This window comes from Pteropus medius, unplaced genomic scaffold, assembly GCF_902729225.1.
Source record: "Pteropus medius unplaced genomic scaffold, Ma_sr-lr_union100, whole genome shotgun sequence".
Lineage (NCBI taxonomy): Eukaryota > Metazoa > Chordata > Mammalia > Chiroptera > Pteropodidae > Pteropus > Pteropus medius.
In genome coordinates, this window is record NW_024349505.1 from 2740205 (window position 1) to 2760448 (window position 20244).

General features: G+C 33.2%; 1 protein-coding gene across 1 annotated transcript in view; it reads right to left on the reverse strand.

Moving 5' to 3' along the window:
* CNTN5 (contactin 5) overlaps positions 1-5428 on the reverse strand; it is a 1114755-nt gene extending 1109327 nt beyond the window's left edge. Inside the window, exon 1 of the mRNA XM_039881982.1 lies at positions 5154-5428. The gene's annotated coding sequence lies outside the window, so the exon portion shown is untranslated. The remainder of the gene's footprint in view (positions 1-5153) is intronic.
* Between the last annotated feature and the right edge of the window lie 14816 nt (positions 5429-20244).

The window sequence follows — 20244 nt, forward strand, 5'->3', positions numbered from 1 at the left end:
GTCACTTTCTCTTAAGTGTCTTCATAATTTATTTATCATCAATAACTCACGAGACGTGCTAATTTTTAATGAGATGGCTATTTTATTTTATTTTTAAATATTTTTTTTACTCTTCAACTACAGTTGGCACACAATATATATTAGTTTCAGATGTACAATAAGGTGATTAGACATTTATATAACTTATGAAGTGATCACCTGTAACCATATGTAGTTATTACAATATTATTGACTATCTTCCTTATGCTGTACTTTATATCCCTTGACTATTTTGTAATTACCAATTTGTACTTCTTAATCTTTTCCCCTTTTTTACCCAACCCCCTACTTTCCCATCTGGCAACCATCAAAATGTTGAGATGGCTATTTCAGTATTAGGAACTCTCATTCACTAGCTCACACGTTGCCTTTGGAATAACAGCATTGAAAGCGGAAGAATGTTAAATGGAATTAAGAAGTTAAAGGTTTCAATCTTATTATAAATTCTATGACTTTTGAAGTTCCTATCATCAAATATTCTCAAAAATTAATGATCTCTAACAAATTGTTTTATTAATTTTTTAATACGAGAGATTAAATTAAACTAATCTCTATCTTTTAGAGAATATAAACAGGAAAGTTTTACAGTAACAGAATGTGGCAAAACACAAAACATAAAATCCAAGATTAAATATGAGGCTTTTCATAATGTTTTCAGAAACATTTGCAAGCACTTAAATTTGTTTAGGTGCCCAGGAAACAATTTTATATTTATTAATCATGAAATGCCAATTAAATAAAATTTTATTTATAGAAAATAAGAATTCTTTTTAAATTTCCACTGTCACTCACCTGTATCTTCCAAATAATATTCACCTTAATCATTAAGGATTTCATCTAATTCTGTCATTTTAGACTAAACTATAATAGTATCCCGGCAAATATTACATCATTAAAAATTAAATTCTTATGTAAAACTGAAGTGGGAAACAGATTTAAAATACTTTATCTAAACTTTTTGTTACCTTACAAAGGTAACTTTATATTTGATTCAGAAAAGTTCTTTACTACTTTTAAATATGAAATTAAATATCTGAGAAAATAAAAATGAAAACTTAAAAACTTAAAAGTAAAATTTTCACCAAATAAATGTACTATTTCTCTACTGGTTATATCGCAAATATAATTCCTGCAACTAGTGGAATATTTGAGAAAATACATTTAGAGAGCTGTTTGCAGCTCCAGACACATTATAATTACAGTTACCTTAATACAATATCGCTTTCAATTAAAAACTATTTTTTTTTAGCTTCATAATGAATATTGTGCCAGTATTATGACTATCAAGAGGAAGAGAATTTCAACCTACCTTTTATCAACTAAGTGATCGATCACCATAGAAGATGACGTGTTCTCCTTCTTGAACATTTAACAGCTATAAGAATGCTAAGAAGCAGATTCCTACCCCCCCTTATAGAATGTTGTGTGTATAATTATACTTCCCCAGTCAATGATCACAGAAGAGAGTTTTTGATCACTCAGATAAATGCAATACTTTCATTTTCTTCCTTGCCCAATATACGATTGCTGAAATTTTGGATAATGTTCACTTTAGTCACTTTAACTCTTAAGTAGGTCCATATTTTAGAGTAAAGACACAAAAGTATGCTTGCAGGAAAGCTCTTATCAATATATTAATACCTTGCTTTGTATCAAGATCTCAACTTTTTTGGTCTATAGAAGTAAGTATAGGAAACATTTAGAACCATGACTGACGTGAGAGGAAATGTGCAAGTTCTGCCGGATATTTTAAGAGAAGTCCACTTGCGAAAAATAAAGAAAATAAAGAAAAAGTGTTATTCACTGGGAAGTAAGGTATTTAGGTCATTATGAATTTTTAAGGGACCACTGAGAAAACCAGAAAAAAATCAATCTTGCACCTATGTTGTCAAACGCATCCAATGAAACATTTTTGGAACTGTATAAAAATGACAGTGATCATAAGAAATTCCCTTAAGAAACACATTTGAAAAGAACATGACTGTACTTTCTAAAATTTCTCATGCACAATAAATCTCATGTTATTTTATATTAGATTAAGAAATGATAGATTCATTGATTTTTTTTTTCGATTTCCATAAAAAAAGACAGAGCTTTGACTTATTTTTTGGAATTACTTTACGGTATATTTCTAGAGTTCTATTTCCCTGTAAAAAGTAAAAGAAGAGCTTCCATATTTTGGATGACTTTTAAGTCTTATGAGCTGATGTTTAAGAAGCCCCTAATGTCAAAAATACAATATGCACTACTCTAAAATATGAAATTAAAGACCTGTGTTTTTAAGTAAGGGCTTGATAGGTATGAAAATGCTCTATATTTAGCCTATGACATATGTATCATAGATAAATATTTAAACTGTACTATACCATTTATCAGAACTCTTCAAACATTATACATTTGAATATTTTAAAAAATCATAAAACAGGATAAATTAATTGAAAAGATATGGATGCTGAGATGGGACATTGTTCATAGTGATCTCTAATCCTAAATCTTAAGTATTAAGTTTTATATACTTCACTACTTTTTAAAATGCACCAGTCTCTAATGTAGAGTTATTGATCACAAATGTTCAGAAAATAGACCTCTGCAAAGATTCTACTGCTTTGAGTTTCCGACCAGCCTCTTTCCTGCTATAAAGTGCTAAGTTCATGTAACATAGTAGCACAGCCTTATAACAGTAATCTAAAAAAAACCCTTGTCAGAAATACACACTTCTCTTAATGTTTGTATCTTCAGTAATAAGAGATGAATAAATCTGAGTACCTGAAGTCACATTTGAAACACCTAATTTCACAAAAATATCCCTTTTGTTTTATCTAAAAGTAAGGCAAACTATAAATAACTTGGTCATTATGCATCCTTTACTTTCTTCATCTGGAGAGTCCTCTACCCTTTACTGACACCCTCTGGTCCTTATCACTAAATCAGCTTTGCTATTAAACCATACTCTAGCTTCTACTCTGAAAGTGGTAAAGGTTTTCTAAACTATTAAAAAAAAAAAAAGCATTTAAGGAAGTATATGTTAGCCAGATCTGGTCTATTTTTAAACTTAATTGGACAGCCACATAAAATTGAAATAAACTTTCACAAGCAACTGATTTTTATTAAAAATAAAAATAAAAATAGCCTATGCATTCGCTCATGGTTTGATTTTAGTTCATCTCCCAAACTTAATAAAGATTTTAGGCCACCTCATAGTTGAAGTATTGCTCACCTGAGGAATCAGTAAGGTATTTCAGTGATCCATTTAAAAATTCCACAATAGTAGCTTCTCAGATCTATTTCCATGTACATTCTGGTGAGCAGGTGCCCAGAACTCATAGGTAAACTCTGGCTTTTAGTTAATCTGTCGGGGTAATATTATTTTTATAACTTTTGAGAATTTTAACTTTCTATTCAGTTGTGTATGAAATCAAAGAGAAATTAAAATTAGCAGTTTTTCTCTTCTAGTTTTTTTAGTTTTTAGAAGTTTTAAATACAAACAGTTGAAAGCCTCCACCGAGCCCTACAGAACACATTGGTATTTATATCGTAATAAACATTTTACTGACTTTCTATTTCCAAATACTGTCTTATATTATCTCACCGCACTCTACCTGTTACTTTGCAAATTCTACTTTATTTTTTAAATCACATTTCCTTTTTTTTAAAACTTTAAATTTTGTGCTTTGTTTCCTTCACTAGACTTAGTTGGCCTTTGTATGTAATATCTTTTAATTTGTATTCATTTTTATGTGATATATTCTTACATAGTCGTATTGTTTTTTCTATTTGAATCAAAGGAAAGATATACCTGTCAAGTTTGATACTCAATAAACTGGTCCACATAGATCTTATAATAATTCGAGTATTAATTTGGAAAATATGCAAAGAAACATTTGTGAGTTGCTTAAAATTGACTGCAGGCACTTTGAAAAAATGACATCATCATTACTAATTCTTTTATGTTTGTCACAATATTAACTATGATGAACTCCTTTAAGCTTTCTGTGATAGTCATAAGTATTTCCATAGTTCTGTTACAATTCAATAGTACTCAATCATGCACTAATTTTTAAATTCGACCCATTACTTATTTGTCTGTATTTTTTAATGCTAGCATCTTAATGAATATTTACGTCTTTAATCTTTCTTTAATTCCACAATTAAAACTGGGAATCAAGGTAGAAGTATGGTATCTCTAAATGATTTTATCCTTTAAATTAAAAAAAAAAAAGCAGATAAATATAGGTAAGGCATTTTATATACAATAGTTAAAAAGTTTCTTGTTTCCAAATCTGCATTTACATTACCACATTGAACAGTATTTTTCATGCTAGAGAGGTTATAAAATTTAAAAATAAAAAAATTTTAAAACATTCAATGGATTCTTAGGTTTCCCAAATAAAGTTAGTGAAAACAACTTAAAATTTTTGAGATTCTAAGAGTAATTCTTAGCTTATTGCACACCATGTCCATATATATGCAAATTAACATTCTCTCCCAGTTTTCAGTGAAGAACTCGATAAAGATGTCTCAACATATTTTTATATTCTTAAAAAAAAAAAACCAAAAACTCTATCATATTCCTACACAACAGTTAGAAAGCACCTCAGCATAAACCAAAATTCTTTTGATTTAGTCTCTCGAACTTCATACAACTTCACTTTTAGGGCATCTCTACTGAATTATAAGAAGTTATTGCACTGCCAGATGCCCAGTTATTTGGGCTCTATTCTCAGAAACACGTTGCTCAATCATGACACGCATTCAGCACCTGAGAACACATCTTATTTTCTGAACATTCAGTTTCTTTTCCAGAAAAATTCCTACTCTAGCCTGGCATTCATCACCTTACAATTTAGTTGCAGGAATTGTTTACTCTTTTTTTGGTCGGCATTATGAGATACATAAATGGATTATATTTACTGTTGCTTCAACTTTTTCTGACATAAAATCCCAGCAGAAAAAAAAATAGCATTTTTTCTTTTTTTTTTAAGGCTTATCTGACAGTTTTTAAATTTTGGCAATATGGCTAGCAGAAGCGAGTACGTCAAAAATTGTAAGCACCTAGGAGATGAAGTGCACAATCAGTGAAAGCAGTCACTGGCAAAGGAATGTCAGCCACTTACCAATGAGATGCCAGACTCTCCTGTCCTTCCTCTGCGACTCTCAATTCCTGTCTGCCATCCTCCTGCCCGTAGGCACAGTTGAAATAGAGCAGTTCTCAGGGTCCTACCCAGCCTGTGGCAGAAGAGAATTGCGGAGTTTTTAACCTTTCAGAGGGAATCCTCCAGCGTGCCCGGCTTCTCCCTGAAGAGAGGACCCAGGTAAAGAACGCATCCTTTCCGCCCCGAGGTTTAATGGCACTTTGGCTGTGGCCAGCTAGCAGTTACGCTCCCGCACTCTGTAGTTGGTTATATTGGGAAGTAGGTGCGGCGCCTCCCCAGGCTGCTGTGTTTGGGGCTCGCGTGTTCTCCTCCAATGCGCCCGCGCGCCCCGCGCCCCGCGCCTCTGACTGGCTGTGTCCTTCCCGAGCGGTCCCTCGCCCCTCCCAGCTCGCCCGCGCTGTCGCCGTCGCCCGCGCCCAGCGCCTCACTGCCTCTCGCGGAAAAGGTTCATTTAGCATGTCCCCGGGCTTAAAGGTCTGTTTGCCTCAAGAAGGGTTTTATACGTTTCCCTACTCGTCTCACTAGTCAACCCGCGTTTCGCGTCGCCCAGAAGTACCGCGGGCGCCCCTCCCCCGGCCTCAGCCTTGCAACCTGACCGAGTTTAACGTTTGCAGATTGCAGCGCAGACGGGTTGGTGGCTCCTGCGCGCGGAGCTCAGACTAGTCCTTCCTCCCCTCCCGGCTGCTGCTTTTTCTTTTCTTTCTGATTCCAGGACTCGGTCGCTTTTACCCCAGACACAGCGGCAGCACCGACTTGAGTCGGCTCCAGAGTGGACTTTTTCACTTTGGAGAATTTCCTTGGGTCCTGGCTGGGAAGCACTTCTCTTTGTTGTTACACTTGCGAGTTTTATCTACGTCTATTAGCCTCTCAGACTGGTTTCATTTCTCCTTGATTCCCACCTCTCCTCCCCGTGTCAGTTCTAAATAAGCTAAGGAAATAACCGGGTTAGTCTCAGACAGCAGCCTCTTTCTCTGAAATTTTATATCACAATGGATGTAATTGGAAAAACACAGGTAGTAAATCCACAGTGTGGCAGCTTTAGTGCCATTGTTCTGCTAGTCCTCCCCTCTACTTTTCTTCTCTCAGTCTCTGAGTCATTCTCTAATTCTCTTGGTTCGTTTGATGTTAATTGAGCGTTCCTTAAATAAATTATATTACATTTCTGTTGCGAGGTATTTCCATAGATAATGCGGTTAGCACCTGTATTTTATGGAAAGGAAATCCCACATGCTGTTTTCTATTTCTTTTACAGACTGTTTTAGCATAGTCTATAAATGAAACTGTAGGAGAGCCTCAGGTCACACCGGGGCCGGTTGGTGTCCGTTTTACATGTGTGTTTGAGTCCAGCCTGACCCTGCACTAATACTGATTCCTCTGCTCACTTAATCCTCCAATGGGGTCTGACTGGCTTAATTGGCAAGGAGAGTACGGTGCCATGCAGCCTGTAGCTAGAAGCCTTCCTACCACCAGCTCTGTATTCTTTCTCTTGCAGCTTTTCTAGTAATTAAAATTAGTCTTTTTCCTGTTTCTTGGCTTCTTCTCATTCATCCACACATGTTATGCAAACATCCAGTCTCTGCTTTTAATGGTTACCCTCAGGATCTAGGCTGATTTCTTGTTCTATAGCAAAGACAAATTTGTGTGTTCACATTTAATGCTTCTCTACCCTTCTATACTCTTTATTTTCTTTTTCCTGCTTTCCAGTAATTAGGTTATTTTCTTTATGTGTTAACTGAGGGATTGTTGCTGAGATTCAACTTCTCTGGGCTTTTTCTCTGCTTCAGTGGCTCCACTCCTGCGTCAGGCTATTGGTTCACAGAGAGAATCACCAGGACTTTTATAACCTCTTTAAATATATCACAAAATAGATTCAAAGTCTAAGAGCTTAAAGCATTTTTTTTTCTATTGTGCAATGGTTTTGCCTTTAAACGTTTATTATAATTGAACACATTCAGCCTTAATAGGGGCCTTAGAGGGTGAGCTTGCCTGTAGTTTTCTTCACTTCCTAAAACACCTTTGTCGTACTGTGATTTAAGAATGTTGGCGTTTACATCAGTATCTCATATATTTCGTACATTTTCTTCAACTGGTATTTCCGAAAGGATTTAAGTTGGTTTATAGAAAGTTAATCAATTAAAAAATTAAGATCAGTCAAATCAAGATATAGGGTAAAGTGACAGATAGTAGGAGAGATAGGAAGCCAAGAATGGGGTTTAGAGAGAAAAATCTATTAACATTTTGTCAGAAATGGCCCTAAGTTTACCATTAAGATAGTAGCCAATGTAAGGAAGGAAATACGATCAGTCACATGATTCATGGTACTCTCTCACAATGAACACGAATAAGGAAATTTATGTTTCAAATTATATACATGGATTAAATTCTTCTCCTTTTTAATAAAAAAATCTAAAGGCTTATGTTTTGATTTTTTATAAAATAAATGATATCAGACATGAACCTATTTTTGCAACAAGTAGATGATATAAATAGCATTTTTCATTTCAAGGTTATCTGATGATAATTTAGAGGGAGAAAGAGGAAATGTTGAATCTGGTTAATTAGGAATAGTAAGGTATATTTCTGTCAGTTTGAATTTAGAACATCATCTTCAAGTCATAATTTCGAGATGACTAGGTTACATGGCCACATTTCTGAGAGACCCAGAATGAGTGATTGTATGTATTTCATTTCTTTTATAACTTATAATGTTTCATTTTATAATATTATACAATAACGTGTTCTTTATCTATTCCAAATTAACATCTATGTATATACTATAGAGGATATTAGTCTTTCTGACTTCTACATCTTTTTGAAAAAGTTAGAATTTCGCTATTATGGAATTTATTTTTGTGCTGCTTATTTTTAAATTCTTGTGTTGTCTTTCCAGTGAAGGGTTTATAGACCATGTACACCCCTGTATCTTATTATATACAGAGTTCAAGAATAAGCATGTCCACATCTGAAATTAGAAAAAAAAAGCAGAGCATAAAGTGAAAAGTAGAAAACATTTTCTTGTAGGAGGTCTACCAAGAAGAAACAAACATTTATATTTTCTGAGCACCATGAAGTCTTTTCACATGCATCATAACTAGAATTTTATATTGTTCTCATGTGAAAATCAGATTTTAAAATATTGTCCTGACTTAGAATTGTCTTTTAAAAACCATAAGAATATTCATGCCCTATTATAAAATCCCAAAGCTATTTACCTAACTAAAGTGATTATTAAAAGATCACTCATTTCTCTATTTCAGTATATTAGTGACATTTTAAAATTAACCAGCTCATTGTCTATCCTGATTAAAATATCATGTGAATGTTAAATGAATTAAAAATATTGTTTGTAAGTGGGTTAAGTGGTTTAGTGGGTCATTTTCTCCATGCGATGGTTAGAGTACTTGGACCTAGCTGTCATGTTGCTTATCAGATCTCATTGTCTAACTATCTTTGTGTAAATGTCTTAATCTCTTTATCTCCTGGTCCCCAGTGGGCAAGGGAGCAGATGCAGCACATCTGCAGCAGTTGAGTTGCCTCTAAGCTTTTGTCTTATTTGTGTTACAGATTTTTTTCTTTAAATCATGACCTCCTTTTTCTCTCCTCTCATATGATTCACATAAGGTTCCGGGTTTTAGTTAAGATCCAAAAGTAAACTTTTACTTGAACTGGGCAACATATGATGATTTTAATTTTATTTTGGGTTTCTTAGAACATAGTTTTAGTATTTACATCGCAGCTGTTTTATGAAAGCAGAAATAAACATATCTTAATCAGACTCAAAAAATATACTGACTTAATTAATATAACAGCTGCTTCAGTAACCAACACTGAAGAACATATCGTACTTTGTAGATGTCTTGATAACATCTGCAACCAAAATCATTAAGAGGTATGAAAGAGAAGCTCTAGTTCAATTCTTTTTGGTGCTCATAGTGCCAGCTCTTGGTTTCAGAGGCTATGGATGTGATTGACCTCTTAGTGGTCCTTATGCTCATCCTCTGTAAAATCTTGGTCTAACAAAAATGTTCTTCCTTAAGAAAAAAGAAAAAACACTGGCAATTAAACTAAGATTTTAGAAAATAGGAATAAAACTTGAAATCTTATTAATTTAAAAAAATAGTTTACTTAATATTAGTTTGCATCCAGTAGCTTTCATTAAATAAGCACTTGAATGTTTTCTTAGTTATAGCTTCAGTCTGAAGTGTATTTTAATACACTTACCTTTATAAATATCTAGTTTTCATTTTGTATAGCACTGTCTCTCAAGATCTTATATGAAGTTGTTTTTGTGAAGAACGCAATCTAGGATTCAATTTTTCATGAGCAGATATGTCTTTGAATAGTCTATTTACACACCAATCTTCTAAATCTGGGATAAAAATCTTTTCTGGCTCCTTATATTCTGTCTAAGTTACTGTGTCTTATTTTAAAGATTTTTCATATATATATTGCATCTCGATCATTTCCCGCCTTTCTTGTCTTCCATTAACTTGTCATTTCTTTGACTTTTTGCACTAAATATTCTTTCAAAAAATTTTGCTGTTAAATATCATACTCATCTTTCTATTCCAGCCCTCTATGTTCTCTTTTACATCTGAATTCGTATATATATTTTTCTAATTCATATTTAAAATCCAGTTTAAGAATTTTATATGAGTTTTTAGAACTAGACTATATGCTTCCTGTGGCCCAGGAACTAAATTTCCCCCAAGCTCTGCTGGAATTTTGTGTTTAAACGTTTTTAATGGTTGAATTATGTGCATGTAGGAAGCCTCACTTGTTTGTCTGAGATTCGCTCCAGGACGCTGCATTATGAAGCAGAACATTATCACAACTTACTTCTTTGTTCAACAGGAGGCCTGTAGTTAGCAATTGTGACCGCTAGATGGCAATCGTGTTCTAATTAGGAATGTCAAGTGTCCTAGGGATTTCTGATTTTTTAGGGAACTGAGAGGGACCCCCCAAATTAGCACTTGGGCTATAAGAAAACTTATATACAAATTAACATATCCTCTCTAATAAACACATCAGAAAGTAGTAAAATTTCAAAATGTTTAATAAGTGATCTTGCACTGAGAAGCAAAACAAGAGCTATTAACTTTTCTTGAGGGCTAACTACACACTAGGCATTGAAGTAAGTATGCTTTAACAGAACTGTTCCATTTTATCCTAATGGTCTAGCTGAAACTAGTCAAATAGTCAGCCTCTACTGCACATTCTTAATCAGTCACTAACACAATCCCTATTTTGATTAGTCTAAATCAATCAAATCACCACAAAACAAGTTGGTACCAGATTCAGAGGAAAGACATCATGTGTAGAGAATTCAATAAATGGAAAATGATTTCTGCACAAGTGCATAACAAGATAAAATGCCATAATAAATCTATTAGTTGGCAGCTTTTGGCATTTTTGTATATTCTCAGGGACATATGATTCATTCAAGTAAATTTATTAGGAACTTACTACTCTAAACACTGTATGGAGATAAATGAATATAAATATGAGGTTTCAACAAACCTTTTTTCATATACTTTAAAAAGAGAAATACTATCTATTCTCTTATTCTTGAGTTTTGCCTGAGTAATACCTGATTCAACATGCTAATTGGCACTTAACAGCCAAAAATTTCGGAGGACGATACATAATTTTAACTAAGTGCTGTTTTGTTAAGAAGAGATTACATATTGGCATTCTAAATTTATTTGTCATCAATCCTATTTATATCTGGTTTGCTCTCCTTATAAATTATTTAAAAAATCACGTCCTGTCACCGTATCATGTTCAGCCTGGCACATGGAAATTGGGCTGTGTTCTTTCTACCTGACTCACCACCAACCATCACTCATAGTAACTGGTTACAGTGAAGGGCTCTGCTGGCAATTGTTTTGATAATGGAGGAGGGCCCCTCTGGAATAGCTTCACTGGCTTTGCTTGCTGATAATGGTAAAACCCTGCTTTGTATCTGTGAAATTCTGAGATATAATTTATAAGCTATACAAGTACAGATATGACAACCAATAGTTTATGCTTAAATAGCACCTTTCTTGTAAGTGTCCCAAGCCCATTTAATATAGCAACAAAAATTAATTAATGTGGTATAACTACATGATACTGCTTTCATACACCTCTCATTATTTTCTGTGCCACATCATTTATGTGCATACACAAAGTATATAAAAGGAAAGAATCACACACGGAACTTGCTTTCAGTGCGATTGGTGAAGAGGTTTTCCTAATGAGATGAAAATAAATTACTTCAGGTACCAAAGTACAATATAATGCAACTTTATTATGAAACATTAATTGATTATTAATTATTAGCTCATGAAGGGCTGACAGTCTTGTTGTAGTGAAGAGAAAAGAGTATGTTGGACAGTCACAAGGGAAGACAAAAGACTGAACAAGGTGGCATCATATCGCTCAGGCTTATGCTAAATGATGTTTGCTAATGAGGTAGCAGATACTGATAAGAACCCAGCAACAGAAGAAATCATATTAAAACCCACAGGAAAACAATACAAGACAAGAAAAAAATTGACACTATTTGCTGAAAAATGACAACAGTGGGTGTTCTATACTCATAGTGAGCCTTAGGACGATGCCACTGATAGTGACAAGCCCTAAAGAATAGGAAGTATGGTTGTTTTACCATGAAAATCAGCACAATTAATGTGTAATGAGCTATTAGTATTAGCGAAAAACGCATGTTTGACTAGGAGAAGTTTGAAAACTTTAATAGAAAATTAGAGCTTTTTCAGCAATAGATGGGTAATGGAAAAAATTTTAAATTTTCTGACCAAAGAATTATTCTTTTAATGAGGACATAAAGAACCTGGTTTCCAGATTCATGGATGGCTCACTGGGCAGATTGAGCCTCTGTAGCCACTTACCACTCCAAGCCACCATCTCTGCTTCCTAGGTCCACTCTGCCTGTTGGTTATTTCTTGCACATGTTCTCCTGGCAAAGCACAGGACACACATCACAACACTGTGTTGAGAAAGCTACAGCTATCTTCTCCACACCCCAAATAGAAAATGCGTATTTTTTCCTTTTCTTTCTTTTTCTTTTTCTTTACCTGTGTTTCCATATAACCTGAATTAGCGTTTTAACTCCTCTGATTCTTTGACTGATACAAACTCAAATTTTATCCTGATTTGTTCTCAATTGTGTTAGTTACTTAAAAATGAAAATATGCTCTCTAATAAGAAATGAGAAATAAATTTATTTTCTTTTTAAATTCTAAATTGTTGACTTTTATATTATTTTGGTATTGAGTAAAACACATTTATGCTTCATTTTTCACTAACTCTTGACTGCAGATTTCACACACGATTTTGTTTTGTTTTGTTTTGTTTTAATGAAAACACAGGAACCATTTTTAATGTTGAAAACGGTTACTATGGCACAAAAAATTGGGAGGCATTTTTTTTTTTAACGATATCTCAGTTGGACTTGTATTTTTAGTTGGGTTACTTGCTGGCTTGCTTCCTGAGGGCAGAGCTGAATCTAGTAGAAATAGCCAAGTACATTAGGTATGTCTTTCCCTATGTACTTAATATGAGGTTACATTCTTTGCTTCCATCATAAACTAGTGTTATGATTATTTCCTGTGAAAAGAAGTTTACAATGGTGCAAACAAACTCAAAACAGTTAATTGTTAAAATCTTTGAGCAATTTTGATTTTAATAAAAATCAAATTCTAGCCTTTAAAGCCTTCTAAATAAATATGTAATATACTTATTAGTTAAAAAATAGCAGGAGAGAGAGGTATTTCAAGTGTCACTCAAATTATACTTCACATCATTTTGTTTCCTATCAGGGATTTATTTTTCTTATGTTAAATATTATTTAATGTCCTTATACTTAAGGAAAGAGTTCTGAAATAAATTTTTATTTCCAGGATTCCTAATTTGAGGTTCTTTATGCCACTGCTACTTGGATAGGTATATTTAAAATTATACCTATTGTGACACAGTACATTAATATGAGAATACAAATTGTCATTTTTTAATTCACACTTTTCTTTAATAAATGTTTTTACTACTAATTATGTGACACGGTTTCATATACCAGGGTACACTATCTCTACTCTCAATAAGCTTAAAGAATGTACAAAGTGCTTTAATTGAGATTTTCTCAGGATTATGTAGGAAAACGGGGGAGAACACTTTGTGCATTGAAGGGAGTCCTTCACCAAGGACACGTACTTGAACTGGCTCAGAACAATAATAGAAGAACTGGTCAGAGGTGATTAAAAATATCTATGTCTACATCTACATTCACATCCATATCCACATATCTATATCTATGCCTATATCTATGTTGATATCTATATCAATATTTATATTATCACCTATCCAGTCCTGTGAGAGCAGGACAGCGTGCTGTCACAAATTGAGGAAAATTCAAAATTCAGTGCTCAGGAAAGTTAAAAATAATGAATATGGGTAAATGCTGCAGTTTTTTGGAAAGCGAGAGAATATGATATTGGATTAGGTAGCGAGTCAATTAAGAAAAGACTTACATATCATCTTAAGGACTGGAATCATTTCCTTAAGCTTTAAACGAGAGGAGATAATTCTATAGATGAATAGGCTTGAAGTAGAGAAATCAGTTAGGAGGCTACTATAATATTGTAGCCATAGATCATAAAAGAGGAAAATAAGATCGTGGCAAGGCAATGGATTCCAGAGACTTTTAGGATGAGGAATAAGAAGGACCTGTGGACTAATTGGGCATGAGGGAGGGTGACAGAAAAGATTCACTGCATTAACGCTCTTCTTGTAGGACAGCAGAACTAGTTATATCATGGTGAACAAAATAGACGAGAAACGGATTTCGCTCTCCCAGATCTTAGATTTCATTGGCAGATTTAAACAAGTAAACAGGAAGTTACACTGAACTCCTTGTGCTAAGCAGAACAAAAGAAGATCTTTAGTTGCTCAAAAGTAATGGGTTTAGCTGAAATGCAGTATTTAAGGGATATATTTAGGGGGTAGATAATGAGTTTACTTTTGGAGATAGTGACAAGATTCAGCTGTGTGATAAAGACGTGCTGAATAATATTGAGTGACTATGTTTAGAGGTCATACATCTTATTTTGAAAGTAAACAGTTGGTAGCTGATGCTTGGATTAAATAGAGGTACTGTTGAAAATGATGACACAAGGTCAAGGCTAATGATAGAATTTCGGGGAACACAACATTTTAGAGTCATAGAGAAATAAGAACCAAGAGCGGACACCAAGGAGATAATATTGTGTGTGTAGGCAGAGAACTGTGTTAAAAGATGTCAAGAAAGCCAAAGCTGGAGAGAATTTCAAGAAAGGGGATATGCGTGATGCCTCAGGTTCAAAGAAGAGAAAGAAGATAAGAATAAAAAGCTGAGTTCTGATTTGTCTTTTAAGAGTATACTCAGTTTGTTGTATTGTTGTATTTATGAAAAGTTTCCCTAAAGCAATGGATAACATGAAAAGATTATCAAAATTTTAATGTATTTGTTTTAATGAAATAGAATGCTAAGGAAAGATTAAAGAAAGCTCCACTATTTAACTTTATTTGACTGAATTTAACTTGTCAAGAGTAGTACTAGATTTGAGGGGTTTTTGCTTTTCTTTTTCTGGAGAGATATTTCTCAAACGTATCATCTTATCATTTTTTAGTTATTGTTGCTGTTGTTTTTGCTGTCAGAAAGATTAAATCTCGGGAATTTAATTTTTGATGACTAATCCATATACAAAACATATAGATATTTTGTATATGTACATATACGTATATACTTAATATTCTACTCTTATGTTTTTGAGAATTATTTGTTCTTAAAACAAAAAGCACATTAGAACATAGAGCCCTTATTGTAGCGTGTGTATAATTTTATATTAACACAACACTTGCCAATTCACAACTGAGAGAATCTAGGCAGCTTGAATGCTTAAAGAATAAATTAAAAGCAAAGTAAAACTTACTCATTTAGATTGGTCCCAATTAGAGTGATTCTCTTTAAATAAAAACCCAGTTAAGATTAGTCATACCTAAAATCTCAGGTTTTTTTAATTAATAACATGAGTGAATGTAACTAAAATATGCTGTGACATTCTTAATTGTAAAATACTATCCAATATGTGCTCGTTGTCACTAATGATGGGTTATAAATAATACAGTCTTAAAACTCAAATCGCTGCTGTTAGATACAGATAGGGTATTATATATCATTTCTCTAATAAAAAAGAAGCAGAGAAGTTCTCCATTTAATCTATACCATTCACTTAGAAATGATTTACTACAATCTGAAGTATTAAAATACCAACAAAAAAATAAAACATATTTCAGGTTGATTTTTGGAAACTGAAGAACGAATTTTAAAATGTCTTAGCTGTTTTCAGGAAAAAAAGGCAAATCGAAAAAGTCTTTTGAGATACATTCATTTACTCAAAGAATGAACAATGTTTAGCAGAAAACATAGCAAGTATTTTCCATACCAACAAATGGACTGGCATGATTCTTCACTATTATTTTATAATGAGAATGCAAAATTATTTTCACAACTTATTTTGAGCTTGTCATAAGTTAATTTGGCATATGCATCTTTTTAATTCTCTTGAATTTTCTGCAGATGAATGTTTAATTTGGGTTTTTCAAAATTTTTTATTTCATATATAAAAAGCTAAGCAGAATACATATCTTTTTAGTTTATGCTTGTAGGCATGAATTTTAATTAACTCAGCAACAGCTGATAATAAGATTATTAGCATGTACAAAGTGTGCCGTTAATAGAAGCAGAACTAGAGGCAATTAGTGGAATTAGGTGTTTTTTCTACCGAGAAACAGTATCCTAAATACTAATTGTTTATGCCAGTCCAATAACTGCAAATATCACTAATAGCATCATTAAATCTATGTAACACTACATTATAAGCACTAAGTAGACTTACTGATTTGGTATCAGATTGGCACAGTGATGAGCTGATTAATATTTTTCATGACTTATGTATACATTGGAGAAACTTGGTTTTGTAATAACATTTAGTTTTATATATTTTTGAAAGATAAAAGCATGCTTACTCTAATATAAGTACAGGGCCTCTGTGTCACACTCTTAAAATTATTCAATAACTTTATAAGATTTGATTTATTAATTATTTTATATAGCTATTTTTCATTAATAAAGCTCTTGAAACTGTCATGAAAAAAGCGATATGCTCTAATGACTCAAAAAATGGAATATAAGAACATTTAATAGTTATTATTTTATCTTAAGGATTCATTATTTTACTTTGTATACTTTGTGTTGCCAGTGGGTTCAGTATGAATGTAGTTTTGAGAGTAGAGGCAGCGAGTGGACTTCTGATCTTTCTTGTGGTTTATTTATTTTTATTGAGATACATTGTTGTCTATTTGACATGTCAAATGAGGTATTGTGAGTCACATACTTTCTTCATTTTGTTTGCAGTGTGTTTTTTATTCTCTTCCCTTTTATTCATCCTTCTTTGTTCTTCATTATCATCTACTTTTTAATTGTTTAGTAAATATATATATATATATATATATATATATATATATGTCTTTGTTAAATATATGTATATATCTCCACAGAGAAGCAGTAGACTTTCTAATCTGAAAAATATGTTTATTATATTTATTCCAAAATTTTTTTGGATCGATATGCTCAAACTTAATGGTATCAGGACCACTTTGCACTCTTTATGTTTGTCAACACTTTTTAAATATCACTCTTAATAGAAGACAGATTCTCATGTCTTCCTCTGCATTTATTCTGTTGCAATATCAAATGGGATACAGCTGCTGGAAAACTCCAGTGTACACACATGAGAGAATGAAAGTTTTAAAAAAGCAAATACCATCTTAGCATTTTTATTAATATGGTTTGATTTTGTGTACCTCCCGAAAGGGTCTTTGGGACCTCAGAGTCCTAGGACCACCTTTTAGAAACCACTAGTTTTAGAGTGATTTAGTAATTTGGCTGAGAAAATTAAAATAGTTGTTACTATCTTCATATATTTGTGCATCTAGATTGGAATCTTTACTTATATCCATCTAAATAGCTAATATAAATTCATTGTATGGAAAGCATTTAGCTCCTTATATTGTAGGAATACAAACTTCGATGGTAGCCTTTTTGAGCTAGCATTTTCTAAAAGGTTCTTTTTCATGACTTATTAAGCATATACTTCAGCAGTGTAACACAGAATTCCACATGATCAGTAGGAAAATTATCATTAAAATTAAAAGTCTAAAATAATACACATATGCACACATTCAATCTTAATAAGTTAAGAGAATATAGCTCAATGACACATTTGCCTTTCAGAAATTTTTATTCTAAGGGTAAACTGAATAAAATAAACCCATATACATTTGAGGTATTCTCAACCAAGGCTGAGCACAGTTGTAATTAAATAATCACCAGACTTGATTAGAAAATTAAAAGGTAGTGTAAGTATTTCAGCCTCTGTAAAGCATTAAAGGAGCAAAGCTCTTCCTAAGACACAGACATTTTTAATATTGTCTTTTACCAGTTCTCTCCCATCCCCTTTCCACAAGTCATCAATATTTTCCAAGTCTAGCAGGTATGCTTAATAGCTCTCATTTTCCAAATAGTCCCAGTCTGTTTTAGTTTGCTTACTCTTCTTTTCACCTTCCCATTATTCTCTTACTTAGTCTTCTCAGAGCAATTCTACCTTCACCGTATGACTCACTGTAAACCTCCTAGCTCTGACAGTTCTACTTCCCCTTCGATTAGCAACAGTGGGGACAGCAAAGGCCCAAGAGCTGAGCAGGCAGGGACAAAATCTCTAGTAAGGAAGGCGGGTATGTTGGAAGGGCTATGAATACATATAATTACAGTTCTTAATAAAAGCAAAATAGTGAATTCCAAAATATAAAATAAAACATGTTATTTCAACTTTGCTCTGTCCATGGAATAAAATACATGGTTGTAGTTTCAGCTCTTTCTAGTAATATTTTTATTTATTCTAGGTTAATAGCCATTCTGAAAGATTGATCAATGTGTAACTAAGGATGCAGGTACTTTAAACAGTAACTGAATCCCAAACCCAAGAGGCTGTATTCATGAAGGAGTGGGGAGTGGAGGAGTGTTATATTAGTATTGCCAAGACCTGATGTGGCATCCCTATTTCTGTTCACTTGGAGGAAGTTTATTTTTAGCTCATATTTCCACCATAGAGTTACTCTCCTCCAGCCAAAAGAAATGTGATGGGTATTTCCCTCATCTACAGATTAACAAAGGGAGGAACATACAGAATGCAGAAAAGGGACTCTCAGTTTTGAGAGGAAGATAGCCTGGCAGATGCATTTCCAGATTAATAAGCAATATGTCAAGCAACATTAAACAAACTTTAAATAAATTTATAAGCAAAGTTCAGAACTTTCAGAAAATACAGTTCTGTTCTCCCATGATGCTATAAATTATGTCTACAAATTCGGTTACATAAAATAGTCACACTATTGCTGGGCAGAAGGAGCCATTTCATTTGTGTTTTATTCACAGTCACAATACCAAGCGACACATTAATGAAAGCTCCTTAAAGGCAAACATCATAAACTAATTAAAGAAAAAGTCGGGCACTCTATATCAAAGGCTAGAGAAGTAATTTTTTAAAAAGACACAAATTATAAACCTTAAGATTAATAATGATTTCTATTTAATAGATGTTAATTGATGTTAAGAGACAAATGTAACTGGAGGAAGATACTCAAGACATCTAAAATGGCCAAAGGATGACTATCTAAAAAATATTAAGATCAGCTAAATTAAATAACAATAATTAGGAACACCACTAGAAGATAATCAATACATATTAACAAGCAGTTAGAAATATAAGCCTGGATGACTAACAAGCACATGAGTTGATACTCTAACTCACTAGAAATTAGAAAAATGAAGATAAAATACAATTGTTAAGATCCTACTTTTCATCTACCTTGAATGGCAGAAATATGTAATTGACAAGGACATGGGGAGATGAATTTTAGGCTTTACCAAGTATATGTAAAATGGCCAGCCATTTATAGACTTCAATAAAGCAATATTTATTAAATTATGGATGCTTTAGTCTGATGTGCTAAATATTGTTGTTTAGAAATAAATTGTAATCTTCACTCTCTTTTATATATTGCAGAATGTTCTGAGGGAATGGGCGGGGGTATGGCAATACATTTTCCAAAATTTATTGCTATCGTAGTTCTTGTTTAGATTCAGCCAAGAAGCAGTCACATGTAATTTGGAAGCTAGAATGGGGCAACAGACAATATGTGAAGTAGCAGATGTGAAGTTCTTCCAGCAGCCTTGAGATGTCTTCTTGTGAGCTACCTATGAACACTGGAGGTGGTTTCTTTCAGCTCCTTCTCTTCTTGATGCCATGGAAGCTAGGTGCTACAGCAGTTTCTTTTGATATTATCTATCAAGCATTTCCAAGAGTTCTGTTAATCTAATTCTCTGTGTTAAATACCATCGTCTAAATCCTTAGAATGGTACCTCACTCTATACTGACTGATACACACACTAATATCACTTATGGATAAATGATCCCACTTAAAAAAAAAAAAACCCTCACCCTGCGTAAGAACACAGTACTTCATTATCCTTTATAACGATGAGTAATCACAAGCTTCAAAATTGAGCATTACATGGAGAATGCATAAGTAAAGTATGATGAGCAGTAAGAAGCAACAACTTAGAAACATACAGAGAAGTGTGGATATATCTTAAAACATTGTGTTTAGAATGAAAGAGGAGTGAAATAATATGATTCATATGTAAATATCATATCTGTAAATTAAAACACGGGTACTCAACAACACTTCATATTTGATAAGGTTTCATGTGCATTTCAGAGCATGTTAAATACGGAGAATAGGTGCATATGGGGATGGACGAGTACAGGGAAAAATGAGAATACAAGGAGAAATAAAGTCATGGAATACTGTAAAACAAAGTAAGATAAAATACAAGAGGGATAGCTTTGAATGGACGTATGAATACAATGTGCTGAGCTGAGGAGTACAAAAG